The sequence below is a fragment of the Cricetulus griseus genome, assembly GCF_003668045.3.
Source record: "Cricetulus griseus strain 17A/GY chromosome 1 unlocalized genomic scaffold, alternate assembly CriGri-PICRH-1.0 chr1_0, whole genome shotgun sequence".
Lineage (NCBI taxonomy): Eukaryota > Metazoa > Chordata > Mammalia > Rodentia > Cricetidae > Cricetulus > Cricetulus griseus.
Window position 1 is genome coordinate 252101960 of NW_023276806.1, and position 15562 is coordinate 252117521.

Sequence of the window (15562 nt, forward strand, 5' to 3'; positions counted from 1 at the left end):
TTATTGAATATGTAAATTAAAGATGAGAAGTGAATTTACCTACCTGTTCAGGTAGTGGACTCATTTAAACCCCACCTTCAGAGAGTGATTACTACTGAGATGATCTTAAGAGCAGGGTTCTCAACCTTTCTAATGCTGTGACCTTTTAATATGGTTCCTTATTTTGTTTTGACTTCCACATAAAATTTTCATTGTTACTTCTTAACTGTAATTTTGCTACTTTTATGCATCATAATGTAAATATCTTTGGTTTCTGATGGTCTTAGGTGATCCATAGGTTGAGAACTACTGTTCTAGAGGTTGTAAACAGGCTTCACTTCTGCCTCTATTTATTCTTTTATAATGTACAGAGAGTGAGCAGATATTCTTGTGTATTTATTTAAATTATGCATAGTATGAATTTTACTCTATAAATTTTGATTGGTGACAGTATAGATATTGTAATGGTACTATGTACAATAAAAATAGTTTTAAATTTTCAACCTGAAAAAGCACATTAGTAAATTTGCTACAAAACTTAGCATAGCATGTTTATATTTTTCCATTTCTTTCTATACAGGAAATTATTGTGACTTTTCTTTGAACAGATATGTCTTTTTGTTGTTTCTGTACCTTTTATAAGTGTAGTTGTAAATAAACTGCAGTATATATAACTGTAGTTGTAAATAAACCGAGTAACATGAACTATAAATTTGTGTTTAATTCACAAAGATGAAAACCAGTATGAAGAATTACTAAACTACTTATTTTGTTTATCTGACTTTTGAATAGTAAAATATTGATAACATAGTTTCTACTGAAGGATGTGAAATATTTCTCTTACTTAGATATTTGTTGCATTAATTTTTTATAAAAAATTTTGACTATAATAGTTTAAATAGTCCATTCAGAAACCATCAAGGAAGTCAAATTCAGTCTCTTAAAGTGATTCTAGGGACTTTATTAATAAACATACCTAGAGTTCTTGTTGACTAACGTTTTTTAAATGGGCTGCACTTGACTATACAAAATTTATAAATGTTATTGAAGAGTGAAATTGAGCCATCTCCTAGAATTCAAGGATTAGTTTTAATATAAAATAAAACATTGATAGTAAAATGAAGTGGAATTGGCATATAACCTTACTTTTTCTTAAAGTGACAGAAAAATAATTATTTCAAATATAGTATAATTAAAAGTTAAAGTAACTATTCTTTGTTTCTTTGAATTTAAATTATCTCAAATTAAGTAACAGATTTAAATTGCATTTATAATCATATGGAAGTTTATACTTTTTAAATAAAAAGCATTTACCAAAAATTATCCCAAGTTTAGGGAAGCCTAATTTAAATTGAAAAACTTTAAAGAACCTTTACTTAATGATTTTTATTATACTTGTTAAGAGGAACCTAAATCCAAAAATAATAACCTATATATCTTTACATATAAATGTCAATCTAATCAAAGATGACTGAAAATTAATGACTTTATTTACAAAAAGATCTTAGAATTTTATATCTAATTTTTTTGCTAAAAGCTTTCATGTAAATTATAAGAATGGCTTAATTGTAAAATTCATAATGATAATTTAAATTCAGAATACTTAATTTATTATAATTTCAGTTCAGATATATAATTAGGAATAGTTATGATTTTGAAATATATAGAATTTGAAATAAGTCACATAACCTTTTAAGATAATTTTTGTAATTAGGTGAGAACAAGGCATGAACTCTTTTCACTTGATTTTCTTGATAATATTTACAGCTTAATACTGTTAGTTCTTAATTGCTAGAAAAAGTTTGTAAAGTAGTTAACAAGTATTCTTCTGTAAGATACGATGAGGTAAATTTTAAGACTTAACCATTGAAAAATAAATGTTTCTTGAAAAGTTTCAGAAGAACCTAACCTGGTGGTTCAGCCCTGAAATCCCAGGTACGTGGGTGGTGGGAGCACCAATTAAATAGAAAAAAAAAATAAAAACTAAAATAAATAAAAGAAAAGAAGAAAACGAAAAGCAGGCTGGGAATATAGCTCAATGGTAGAGTACTTGCCCAGCATGTGTTCATTTTCTAGTACCACATTAGTGTGTGTGTGTGTGTGTGTGTGTGTGTGTGTGTGTGCATATGCATGGATCTGTCTTTCTGTGTGTAAAGGTACACTTGATTCTTTGATGTGTTCGGTTTTATAGGGGATAATAGCTGACTAACTGTAAAAGTGTCATATATTTTCTTTCATTCAAATATAAAATGTGCGCTCTTTTAAAAAAAGAATAGTGTTCTGATTTGATCCAAAGGAAGAGACCTTTTAGGTCAGTTCTTTAGAGACATGCAACACAGAGTGCAGTTTTCTCAGGTGTGAATTTTAAAGGGCTGTTTTGGAGTGGAAAGAATTAACATGATCATTGTTACAAGGTAATATATTTCACATGGAAGAAAAATAATGATTAAAATACCAATTTGGGGTTTTATTTGCAGAGCAGTGGCTATTGCAGCACCTGTTGCAGGTGTTCTGGAAGGAGTATGTGTGGTACTGATTCATGGTTTTAGCATTTCATTATTATGGCTTTGGTTATTAAAATCTCTCTGCAATAATGCTCTCATCCTCTTTGACAGATTTAGAAGTAAAAATACTATTTTTGTTTTTCCCTGAATTGTTAACATGCTATGATAAGGAAGTTTTGTTTTGTGATTTTATGTTTATGGATGAAATTTAAAAAGTAATACCCTTTTGGTTTACTTTTATTTTTTAACATCTATTTATGAAGTACATTAATTTTCATTTTCCGTTACCCAAAATTTAGTTTACCTTTTCCACTTTCATATTTTAAAATGAAAAGAGTCACAATATGGGGAACATTTTCTGTACATGAATGAGTGTGCCTGTATAAGGGAATTTGCTTTTTAAAGCCTGCTCTAAGTAAAGACACCCTGAAGGAACCTGGGGATACCTGTGTTGTGATTACAATGGTGATATCTCAAAAGTTACCATCTATTACTTTATTTATTTATTTTGTCTTAGAATGTGTTGGTAGTTAACCTTGGTATAAGTTGTCAAATTTTGAATTTGTAAGTCCAAATAGGCTTCTATCCTGAACATTAGTATCTAGTTGAAGTAACTTATTTTCTTTTAACTTCATCATAAACTTCCAACTTAAATTCAGCTTTAAACTACTGAATTTTTTGTTTTCTGCTCAGGCATTACATCAGTACAGAAAAGGCATGGACAGTTTGGAGAATTCTCTAATTGGAAAATTCTACCGCTTATATTCTCCAAATTATTGAAACCCTGTGTGTCTGCATGCATGTGGGCTCACATGTATGTATCTATGCATGTCGACATCCTGTGTCTTCTCAGTCATTTTACTCTCAAAAGAGACAGGATCTCTCATTGAATTTAGGTCTCACTGATTCAGCCAGATAAGCTTGGTCAGTGATCCCCAATATTGTGATTATAGATGCACACTACTGTGCCTGGCCTTTTATGAGGCCTTTTATGAGGGCATTGAACACTTTCTGGACTGAGCCATCTTCTTAGCAATATCATCTTTTATTCTTCATGGCTAAGTATGGATGACAGTTTTTTTTTTTTTTTTGGAAATTTTAATCAGCCCAGTTTTTTTTTTTTTCTATTTAAATCCCTTTTCTGTATTCTTAGAAGTGTGTGACTCTTACCAACTCTTTTTATTATTATTATTATTATTATTATTATTATTATTATTATTTCTTTTTTCGAAACAGGGTTTCTCTGTAGCTTTGGAGCCTATCCTGGCACTCGCTCTGGAGACCAAGCTGGCCTCGAACTTACAGAGATCCGCCTGCCTCTGCCTCCCGAGTGCTGGGATTAAAGGCGTGCGCCAGCAACGCCCGGCTTCTCTCTCTCTCCTTTTTTTTTTTTTTTTTGACTCTTACCAACTCTTAAAACATAATTTTGCTAAATTATTTAAATTTTATGACACTGAGTTTAAAAGTTTATCATTTTGTTTAGTTTGCTATGTATGTCTAATGTTTGTCTTCTTAATTTTATGGTAGCATGACTACTAGGTTGCCATTAAGTGGATTTTAAATACTTTTCTCTTTACATGGTTATATTCTTTTTGTATATGATACTCACACCCAGACACACACACACGCACCCACGCACGCACACACACATGCACGAACCACACATTCCCATGGTGCTACTTTTTAAGTTTTTAGTCATTAGTGAATATGGTCTTGTACAAAGCCAGAATTCCATGGAGCTATTGTGATGCTTCAGTTAATTATAATCAAGTATTTTTAAAAGAACAAACATTTATAAAGATGTTATGATGAGTTTCTTCTTGGGTGTGATGCCCTGGTTTCAGTTTTATTAAGTAGATTTTTAAATTTACATTTGATTTCAGAGTACGTTAAGTGATATTGTCTTGTGAGAGACAAATTCAGAATGTCTAGTGTATATCTGATAAACAGCATCTTTGAAAGAACTGTATCCCTGCACTCGGGAGGAAGAGGCAGTCGCATCTCTGTGAGTTCAAGCTTGGTCTACAGAATGAGTTACAGGACAGGCTCCAAAGCAATACAGAGAAGCCCTGTCTTGAAAAACCAAAACCAACCAACAAAATGAACAAAAGAACTGTAAAGTAAAAGAATCTGTTACATTTGACAGAAAGGTGTACTGAGATACATTGGTCACCTCATTATGAAGAGGGTAAATAGTGAAGATTGGAAGCCTGTTCAATATAATTGAAAATATATTCAATTTGTACTGATATACAGTTTTAATGTTTAATTTGCACAGTGTGTATAAATGATTGTATACATATTGTATGAGTAAATAGAAGTGTGCATGTAGTAGCAGTGTGTGTGACAGGAAGAAGACAAAGTTGGGTACAAGTCCTCATTAGAGATAAGGTCTCTCACTGGTTTCCTTCCATGTTGGCTGACTCTGCATGAGCAAACTTCTAGAGGTTCTCCAGTTCTTGCCTTCTGTCTCCCTGTTGCTGTGCTGGGATCACAGATATTAGTGCTGCATGTTGGTTTTTAAGTAGATTCTCGGAATTTGAATTCAAGTGTTCATGCTTTTATAGTCTGAACTTTTATTCATGGAGCCATCTTCCTAGCCCATGTTTTATTTTGTAAAGCTGCGTGTTAAAATTAACCTTGATTTAATAAAATATCATAGATTTTGTATTAGGGACAGGATATTCTCAGTATGAGAGGAAACCTTTAACTCTTGAAATTTTGTCTTTAATAACTTTTATTGCTAAGTCTACTTGCCCCTTTTATTTTTCCTCTAGAGTACATTCAGGAAAGAAAATGCTAGCTTGTGTTTGTGTTAGAATAGTTATAATAAATATAGTCTGGAAACTGATAGTTAACCATATATTTTTCATAGATCACTACTTGTCTTTTTTCCTTCTCTGACCATTCATATGAACTGTTAATTAGTCTTGAAAAAATTAAGCCATTAGCTATTTGAATGTTTAACTTACTTCTTTTATATTCTTTAATAATATTATATTATTTCTTTTTGTCTTAGTTTCATTTAATATAAAGCTAAAAGAAGAATTTCCTTTTTTCTGTTTAAAAGAATTGACTTATAGCAACTCTACCTTTTACATCGAGTAGAAATTTTACATATTTATTTTATGATCAAGATGAGTAACCCTTTGTTGCTTAAACCATTTTTATTAAATAATCTTTAAAATATTTGAATGCTCTGTAGTCTAATTCTACCCTTGTTTATGTTGGTTCTCATTGACTACATATGCTTTACATACATATTTACATGCATTTGGTTTGTGTGTATATATGTGTCTGCTGAAGTAGAGTTTATTTAAATATTTGGTTTGGTTCTGGAATTTTTGAGGATATATTGATTTATTTTATGTAGTACTTAACTATGTTTTTTCTTCCCTTGGCTGGGAGCAACTTAAGAGTACTTTAAATGATATCTTCTTATGAGACATTTGAGGTCATGTGAATTTAGTATGAGATTCTTTGTGAACACTTTGTGATTACATTCCAGGAGAATTGTCAAAATGACAAAAATTAAAACATGGATTAATGATAAGTGAATATTAGGCATGACTGTAAAGGTATAATAGCAAGGAGATGTTGGTGATCATTTTTTTTTTTTTCTGTTAACACTAGAATATAGACTTTTCTATCATTCATCTGTCTGTCTGTCTGTCTGTCTGTCTACTCATTTTGGTTTCAAGACAGGATTTTTTGTGTAGCCCTGTCTGTACTGTAGACCAGTCTGGCCTCAAACTCACAGAGATCCACCTGCCTCTGCCTCTTGAATGCTGGGATTAAAGGCATGTGCCACTGCCCGGCTGAATATAATCTTTTGAAATATCAGTTTCATACAGATCTTAACTTTTGATAGGCTCTTATCTTCTTGTGTAGGAGTCAGAATGTGAGTTCAGTCTCACCATTTTAGGGACATATCCTCAAGACTGAAAGCTGGTTTCTGAGTCTGCTTACTGTTTCTAAATTTTCTGCATTTGTTGTATATTGCTTATGTGGACATTAGTAAGTTAAAACATAATTTGTCCATAACTTTTAAATTTGTATCTTACTATGATTGTTGTATCTGGTTTTCCATTCAGTTAGAAGCCAGTACCCATTTCTGTATAAAACTTAGTAAATATACTTTTGTGTCTGTTTTGAGTATTATTTTTTATTGAAAAAATTTATGTAATATATTTGGTCATCTTTCTCCATCCCCAGTGACTACCAGATCCTCTCACCTCTCTATTCACCCAGTATACTTTTATCCTTTCTCTTTAAAACAAATAAAAGAAACAAAAACTCTGAAGCACAATAAAACCCTCACAAAAATGAAAACAAGCTAAAGACAGGGTCTTAGTTTGAGGAGACATCATGACTCATCATAACTCAGAAAAGAAAGCATTTAATTGGAGGCTTGCTTACAGTTTTAGGCTTGATTACATTATCATCATGGCAGATGCCCTGATCAGGTGCCCTGATCATCTGTCTCTTCCACAGACTATCACTTTGGTTCACTATATTGACATTATGCTCATTGGACCAAGTAAGTAGGAGGTAGCAACCACTTTGAACTCATTGATAACTCATGTACATCAGAGGATGGGAAATAAATCCAGCCAAAATTCAAGGGTGTTCTACTTAGTGAAATTATTAGGGGCCTAGTCATGTGGAGCATGCAGAGATAGATATTCCTTCTAAGGGTGAAGGGTAAATTATTGTACCTGACCCTTCCCACCATTAGAAAGGGGACTCTAAGAGGGACATACATAGAAGGCCCCAGGAAGGGAAAATAGTTAAGAAGATCTCCTGGGTAAACTGGAAGGGGTAGAAGAGGGTGTGGGGGATGGGAACATGAGAGATCAAGAAGACTGAGTTGGGGGAGAATAGAGGGAGCCATTACGGGTTAGGGAGAAACTTGGTGCTAGAGGAATTCTCAGGAATCCACAAGGGTGATCCCTGCTAGAGGGTGTCTAAATTGGCCTCCCCTTTAATCAGATTAGTGACAGCACTGATTTTCCTCATAGAACCTAGAATCCAGTAACTGATGGAAGCAAATGCACTGGGCTGAGCTACTGGAGTGTGTTTGAACAGGGGGAGGTTTGAACATGGGGGGTCAAGACCATGATGGGGAAAATCACAGAGGCGGCTGACTCCAGCTAGTGGGAGCTCACGAACTAAGGACTGACAACTGGGGAGCCTGCATGGAACCGAACTAGATGCTGTCAATGTGGGTGACATTTAGGAGACTTAATCTGTGGTGGGGACCCCTGGCAGTGGGTTCAGCACCTATCCTAGGTGCAAATGAAGTGGCTTTTTGGTGCCCACTCTCTATGGTGGGATCCCTTGCTCATACCTGATACCGGGGGAAGGGACTTGATCCTGCCTCAGCTTGGTATACCAGACTTATCCCCTCTGGGGGCGGGTGGGAAAGGTGGGAGGTGGGGGGGTAGGAGAAGGGGAGGGAGGGGAACTGGGGTTGTTTTGTAAAATGAAATTTAAGTTTTAAAAATAAAAATGAAACCTAAAAGGCAACAACAACAACAAAAAGAGAAGCACAACCTTTGGTGGAACTATTTGGATTCTGGAGACGGCGCATTCCTCATTTGGGTGTGTGCTATTCCAGACTATATACCAAGTGTCTGGGAGAGCTCCTAGCTTGGAATGGGGCCTGGAAGAGGTGAGGGGTCTTCAATAGGTCCATGCTGCTGTGCAGGCTGTTCTACTGCGCAGACTGTGTGCTCCAGCAGAATGGATGGTACTTGAGGTATCGGTGCTGCTTCCTTGTCTACACCATAATCTTTTATGAAAAATTCATAGTTTATGTTCCTTATAGATAGTTAGAAAGGAATAAAATAAATAGAGAAAATAAAATTTTGTTTTACTTTGTAATACATAGCTAAGTCACTATTAATATTTTGTGTTTATATTATTTGTGTGGTATTTTCTCTTTAATTCAGTGCTTCCTGAAATTTGATGTACATTGGAATAGTCTATAGAAGCTGTTAAAATCAGGCTAGACAACTCATACTAGTTGTGTATCCCTTATGGCATTTCAACAAGTAGTTAAGTGTAATTGTTCTAAAAACAGTTTTTGATGTATTCTTCTGAATTGAAAGAAATAACCTTTCATAGTCTTAATTAAAATGTATGTATGTATCTATGTCTCTCTGCTTTTGTTTTTACATTTTTTTTTTTGAGATAGAGTCTCATAGTCCAGGATAGCCTCAAACTTGTGATCCTCCTGTCTCAGTGTACGACCACAACAAAGCAAGAAGCATATTTTATCTGCTAATATTTAGTTCTCCTTTCTAAAATGTTTGCAAATCAGTTCTGTGTTTAAAGCATTTTGTTCTTGTTGTTGCTAAAGTGCTTGGACTTGAACAAAAGGTCTCTTGACATTCTCTTACTACTGAGATAGATACTTAGCTCCTAAATTTGATGTTGAAAAGATAAATATTATATGTATTTTAAGTGTATATGTATTGTGAGTATTGATTCAGTCAGGTCAAATATACATTTTCAAGTGTGTATTGCTACATTTTAAAACTACTGCATATGCATGCCTGTGTGCATACAAGTGTGTGTGTGTGTGTGTGTGTGTGTGTGTGTGTGTGTGTGTGTGTGTGTGCTCATGTGCGTGTGTGTAGGTTAGAGGACTGCTTAAGAGAGTAGCTATTTCTCTTCTAACATTTTGGTCCCATGATGGAGCTCATGTTGTCAGGTTTGTTGATAGGTACCTTTATCTGCTAAGTCACCTTGATGTCCCATGTATTTCTTTATGGTGAAAACATTCAGTGCAACGTAATATTGTTATAATCACCGTATTTTGTAAAAGCACAGCTCGTGAAACTCATTTGTAGTTGAGAAGCTATTGGCAATAGCTACTGGAAAAAGGAGACTGGCTCTTTCCCCAAAGACACTGCCCATCCCTTAGCTCTACACTCGTGCACATACAAGGCCACACAAAGTGTTCTCAGTGAGTTTGGAAAAAAGGAGGAGGAAGAAGAAAAGAGCACATGAAGTTTGGAAGGAGGAGTGGAGGACAGGGAAAGGGATAGAGGTGCATTGGTCAAAACATCATAGGCATGTACTGTATCTGAGGTTACACTTTAATTTTACTTATATTTGTTAACATTTATATTTTCCTTAATTTTTGTCAGTAGAAAATGATCCTTTGTAATTAAAACCTTTATATTTATTTTTTTTCATTTTATGTACAGGATTATTATATCTCTTTTAGTAGCTGCCTCATATAGTTTGCCATATAGTGTTAATGATGAGTAAGATACAATACAGTGTGAAATTTAGAAGGGAATTGGGCCTCATGCTCCAATGTGCATATATTGGTTGTAATTCCCACAATGCACTTGGATGATCATGTGACCCTGAGTAGAGCAATAGGAGGCAGAATAAAAAGAAGGGAAGAAACTTGTACTATCGATAGTTGGAGAGGGTGCCAAGTCATCCTTTGATTATGCACTTCTGGATTTTTATTGTTAAATCATTATTTGGTTGTTAGTATGTTTTCGATCTGGAAGGGGTATGGCCTAATTTTTAAGGTTTTTGTTAGTTTATTAAGTCATAGATAGGAAAAAACACATTGTGTTCTGGTGGAGGTGAGATCTGTTGAAAAGTGAAAAGTGCATTTTAGACTGAAGACTAATTGGCATTGGGAAGGAAATATTTAAAATGACACAGAAAATACCTAATTTTATGAATTTCTTGATGATTGCTGAATTTTGTTCTTGAATTCTTTATTAGTCAGGGTTCTTCTCTAAAAGAACAGAACTTGTGGAATTCACACACACACACACACACACACACACACACACACACACACACACACACACACACACATACATATGGGATTTACTAGATTGGCTTACAGAGTATGGTCCAGCTAGTCCCACAATGGCTCTCTATTAAAGGAAAGCCTGAGAATCCAGTATGCCAGCTGGGTGTCTCAGCTGGTCATCAGTACATGCCAGAACACTGAAGAAGTAGCCTCTACTACCAGTGAAGGAATGGACTTCTTGAAGGAGAAGGAAAGCATGCAGGCAGACAGCAAGCTTCTTTCTTTGTTTTTTATATAGGCCACCAGCAGAAGGAGTGGCCCAAACTAAAGGTGGATCTTCCCACTCAAAAGATCCTGATTAAAAGTGGGTCTTTCCACTGCAAATGATTTAAATAACAACAACAACAAAAATCCCTCTCAGTATACCCTGCCTTCTGGATTTTAGTTCATTCCAAATGTAGTCAATTTGACAAGCAAGAATAGCTATCACAAGTGTGTTTAGTATTTTTAAAATTATTTTTAATTGTGTGTGGGTGATGTGCCTATGAGTGGGGATGCCTCCAAAGGCTAGGGACATTGGATTGATTACTCTGGAGTTGAAGTTGTTTAGGTGGTTGTGAACTGCCTGTTTTGTCTGCTGAGAATGGAATTCTGTTCCTCTGGAAGTGCCCCTTTTAACCATTGAACCATCTCTTCAGCCCTCAAGTAATTTTAGTAATACTGTTTCAGGAAACATTTGATAGCTTTAAAGGCAGACTATAAAACATATATTGTATGGCAGAATGTTTTTACATTTTTGAAAAATTTTTGATAGCTGAAAAATTAAAACCATTTTACTCTTTAGTACTGTTTCTAAGACTGTTTATAAGTTAAGTGTTAAACTAAGTGAAGAACATAGAATCTAACAGAATCCTGAAACTTTATGAACAAATCACTAAGATTTCAAGAATGCTGTATTATATTGAGTACATGGAAAACTTTAGAAAATGTTCAGTGAAGACTAATTTATGTCTCACTAGTAGTTTGACCCCTAAGGTATGCTAATTAGATTGTGACTGAATACAGATTGTAACAGTTAAGTGATCTCATTGGGTACTTTCTAAGACATTGAGGTTCTTAAATTTAATGACACCTTAGATGTCAGCCAGTTGCTTTGTCTTTGTAAGTTGTCTTCATACCGAAACCCTGCAAATTGTTACAGCTTGTGTATCAGTTCCAATAGAGAAAGCTCAACTTTGAGGCTGAATTTCTAAAACTTGAGACAGTTTCTGACTAATGCAGTCCACTTTCCATTATTTTGTGGATTCATAAAATATGGCTTAGATGTGGATGAAATGCTGACCATACTAACTAAGGTTATTCTTACTGTTGTCCCACTGCAGAAAGTTTCTAATGCCTGGGTGAAGATAGGAAAACTGTCAGATAGGCTGAGCACTGTCATACTGTAAGTATCTTTTTGAAAAAGAAGTTTAAGAATATTTCATGTCCATTTGTTTCAGGGAAAATATGTTTAAGATATATGCAAAATATAGAGGTGGATATTATAATCATCTTAATAATTTATAAGAACTAGTCCTGTGTTGCTTTTAAAAATTGAAAATGTGTTCTCATGTATTAAAATGAGGATATTTTTTCAAATAGCATTGAAAAATATTTCTAATTCTAACAAGGATTGATCTTTTCTGTGTACATTTGCTTATTTAAAACTATCAGAATCCAGAAAGTCATTGTAGTTTTATAGGTTGTGATTTGTTTGGGTGGCTTATTGTTTAGGTTATTTTGCAGAATTATTTATTTGCTGATTTATTTATGTATTTCATTATTTATTTATTTGATTATTTAGTAAATTATTTATCTGATGAATTATTAATACATCTTCATGACATGTTTTAAATTATTTATAACTTAATTTTGAGTTTATTGCTTTTAGACGCTGCATTGTTACTGACTAGTTTTGATTTTTTTTCTTTGTGGTTCTTGAAAATTAAAGTATTAGGTCTAAGGTAGCGAGTATATTCATCCCAGTGCCATGGATTTTTTATTTTTACCTTGTTGGTAGTTTATGCCAGTGATGAGATTTTCGCTATGCTTTGTTGTTTAAATTTACCCTTTGAGGGTTACTTGTGTGTGATAAAGTGTCAGGGTATTGTGTATGTGGTCATTGTGAGTCATTTGTTGATTAGTGATAGTGTTTCTTATGTAAACAAAAATGGAACTTGTAAACCTAACTCCACATTATTTTCTGTCTCTCTAAAGGCAGGTCTGCATTTCTTGTTTTAAAATAAGTGATAGAGATATTTGATTTTAGTGGCGAGTCAATTTTACCACTGGAATGCTTTTAGGACAGTTTATAGAATTGAATATCATTTTAGATTTGGGTCCCTTCTTTGTTTAAAGTCAACTATATGGGCATTTGGAAAACAGCAAGATCTTATGTAAATTTTTATGTCACTCATGATAATTATTTCCCAAATCTTACAAATAATATTTTAATAAGTTAGATTGGTTTCTATTGTTAAAATGAATACCATTTCTTCTTCTGATTCTGTGTCATAATGGTAATAATCAGAGCTTTCCTTTAGTAGTTTCTGGACAGGTAAATAGCATTTAAGCGAAGGCATGCCATGTTTGCAACATGACTTTCATTTCCTGTTTCTTAGAGTGAATATGCTTTACAGTTTTTACACTTGGGAGAGAAGATGCACTGTATATCTCAAGTATAGAATGCTATCACTTTCTAGATAGGTTTTTATTACAGAATTGTAAATTATGCACATGTATCCAAATTTCTTACCTTGAAATATTGCATATATTAATATTTAATTAAAATATTGCAGTATTATCTTCTCATGCAGATCTTGAAAAATGTTCTTCAGTGATTTATGTAACATGGATTTAGAAGTGTGTATATCATATATATCTGTGGCTTTTCTACTCTGGAGAAAAGAACTTAATACACCATTAGATATGGAAATCCACTTTGAAATGTTTTTTAATATACTTGTGTGGTCTTTTGAAGAAAAATGTTGCTTTCTCCATTTGCTGAATAAAGTACGTATTAGCAGTCATGGTAATCTACTGAGGGTATGCTATTATTAACACCCACTGAAAGAATACTTACAGCATTGTACAAGTGATCATTCCTGTGATGATACACACCTGGGAATTTCTTCTGACAGTAAGATAGTTTTAATAACTTGTGTTTGAGCCAGCTGGTGGCGCACGCCTTTAATTCAAGCACCCAGGAGGCAGAGGCAGGTGCATCACTGTGTGTTTGAGGCCAGCATATTCTATAGAGCAAGTTCAAGGACAGCCGGAGCTGTTACACACAGAAACCTTGTCTTGAAAAAAACCAACAAAGAACTTGTGTTTGAAAAGAGATATTAATAAGTATTACTTACTTCTTACCATATGCTGCGCAATGTTCACATATTTTACTTGGATTTCTTGACTTGCGCAATGAGGTAACACTGTGATTGTGTAAGTTTTCATTTTGAGGATGAGGAAATAGAGAGTTGGTGATGTTAAGTAGCTTGCTTTTACAGCTAAAAGTAAGTGGAGGGCACTGGCACAAGGAATAATTTAGTCAATCAAAGGGCCTTTCTAAACCTGTTGGTTTTATAAATGTAGATAGTATATAGTATTTAACCAGAGATTGCTCTGCATTTTAGAGGATTTATTTGGTCACCTGTCTCTTACAGGTTTAGCTTGTTCAGTATATTCAGTTTGTGTTTTTACTTAATTATCTTTCTTGAATGATAGACAAATAATTGAACTACTTGGATTTTCTGATTTGATTCTTATAATTTGTAGAGTTAAATAAAACTGCATACTTGTACCTCTGAGATCTTGTGCATTTGCCTGTTAGATGATCAATTCTAAGATCAAATCTTTGACAGTTAAACTCAAGGACATTCCCAGAGCTCAGTTTGATCAAGTATGATTTGTCATAAGGGTAATATTGTTAGGACTACACACATATTTTTGAAAGGATGACTGGTGTTTAGGTTTTACACACATGGCCACTTAACATGTTCATAAACAGGACAAAGTCATTTTAGTTTCTAACGCAGCTACTTATTCTTGAGACAGGCTGCCATTATCTAGCCCAGGCTGGCCTGGAACTTGTTATCCTCCGTTCTCAGCCTCTTATGTGCTGGGATCAGAGACATGCACCATCATGCCCAGTCCAGTACAATTTTTACTCTCAGGGAATAAGAAAAGGTGTCAGTTTGTGTGAGGCTCATCGGTCAGGGTCTCTCCATCTCCATTTGCTACCTGAAAACAGGGAGCTATTCATCTTGGTTCCTAAATAAGTACATTAAGCACATCAGAAAACAGATCAATTAAAAATGGCAGTGTTAGTGTGGGTTGCTATGAATGCCATCGCAAGCAGGGTAGGGCAATTCAAAGTTGTAATTATTCAAATATTGTTAGATCATGAAGCCCTAGTTCATTAGTGATATGATATTACCGTTGCTATGATGACTATGAATTTGTCTTCTCACCTAGGATACTTTTGAAAGTTATTTGCCAGAGTAGGATGTTGTAGAGTGGAGCCTTCCTGGCTTCTGATGCCTTTATATTGTCTGTTGAGCAGGACTTTCACTCGATATACACTATCATTGAACTTGTTTCGTTTTTCTAGATAATGTTTATTACAGGTCACTGTTTTACTTTTGTGTTTGTTTTATACCAGCCAACATGGTTGGTGGCTGTGTCTTTTGGGAAAGGCTGACACTGTACTGCTCATAGAACCTCTTTACTTTTTCTTTTACTTGTTAAATTATGCCTTATCTAGTTAATATAGAAGTGAGGTAATACTTTATGTCATAGCCAAACTTATATTTATTATTTAAAATTTTTTTTCTTACAAAATGTTTTGGTTATATTCTTCCCCTTCCCCCGAATCTTCTCAGATACCCACCTGATCTCATGTTCTCTTTCTCAAAACAAAACCAAACCAAGAAAATGAAGCAAAACACAAACCAATAAGCCATAACAAAAAATACATAAAAACATGGAATCATTTTGTATTGATCAGGTACTCCATTGCATGAGGCCTGCCCTGAAGTGTGGTTGATATACCCAGTGACTGATTTTTCCTCTACGAGCAGGTATTAATTACAGTTAGCTTCTTGGTTAGAGGTAGGACTTTGTGTTCACTTCCTTTTTTTCTTCTGGGACTTGTCTGGTTTTAACCTATGCAGATCTTGAGTGTGCTGTCAGGGCCTCTGTGCTCTTATTTGCATCAGTCCTGCTGTGCCTGGAAGATGCTGTTTTGTTT

The 15562-nt window shown here is 34.3% G+C and overlaps 1 protein-coding gene across 1 annotated transcript in view; it reads left to right on the forward strand.

Annotated features, from left to right (window-relative positions):
- Tbc1d5 (TBC1 domain family member 5) overlaps positions 1–15562 on the forward strand; it is a 433073-nt gene that overhangs the window by 30786 nt on the left and 386725 nt on the right. The window contains 1 exon segment of the mRNA XM_027394567.2: positions 11658–11719. The gene's annotated coding sequence lies outside the window, so the exon portion shown is untranslated.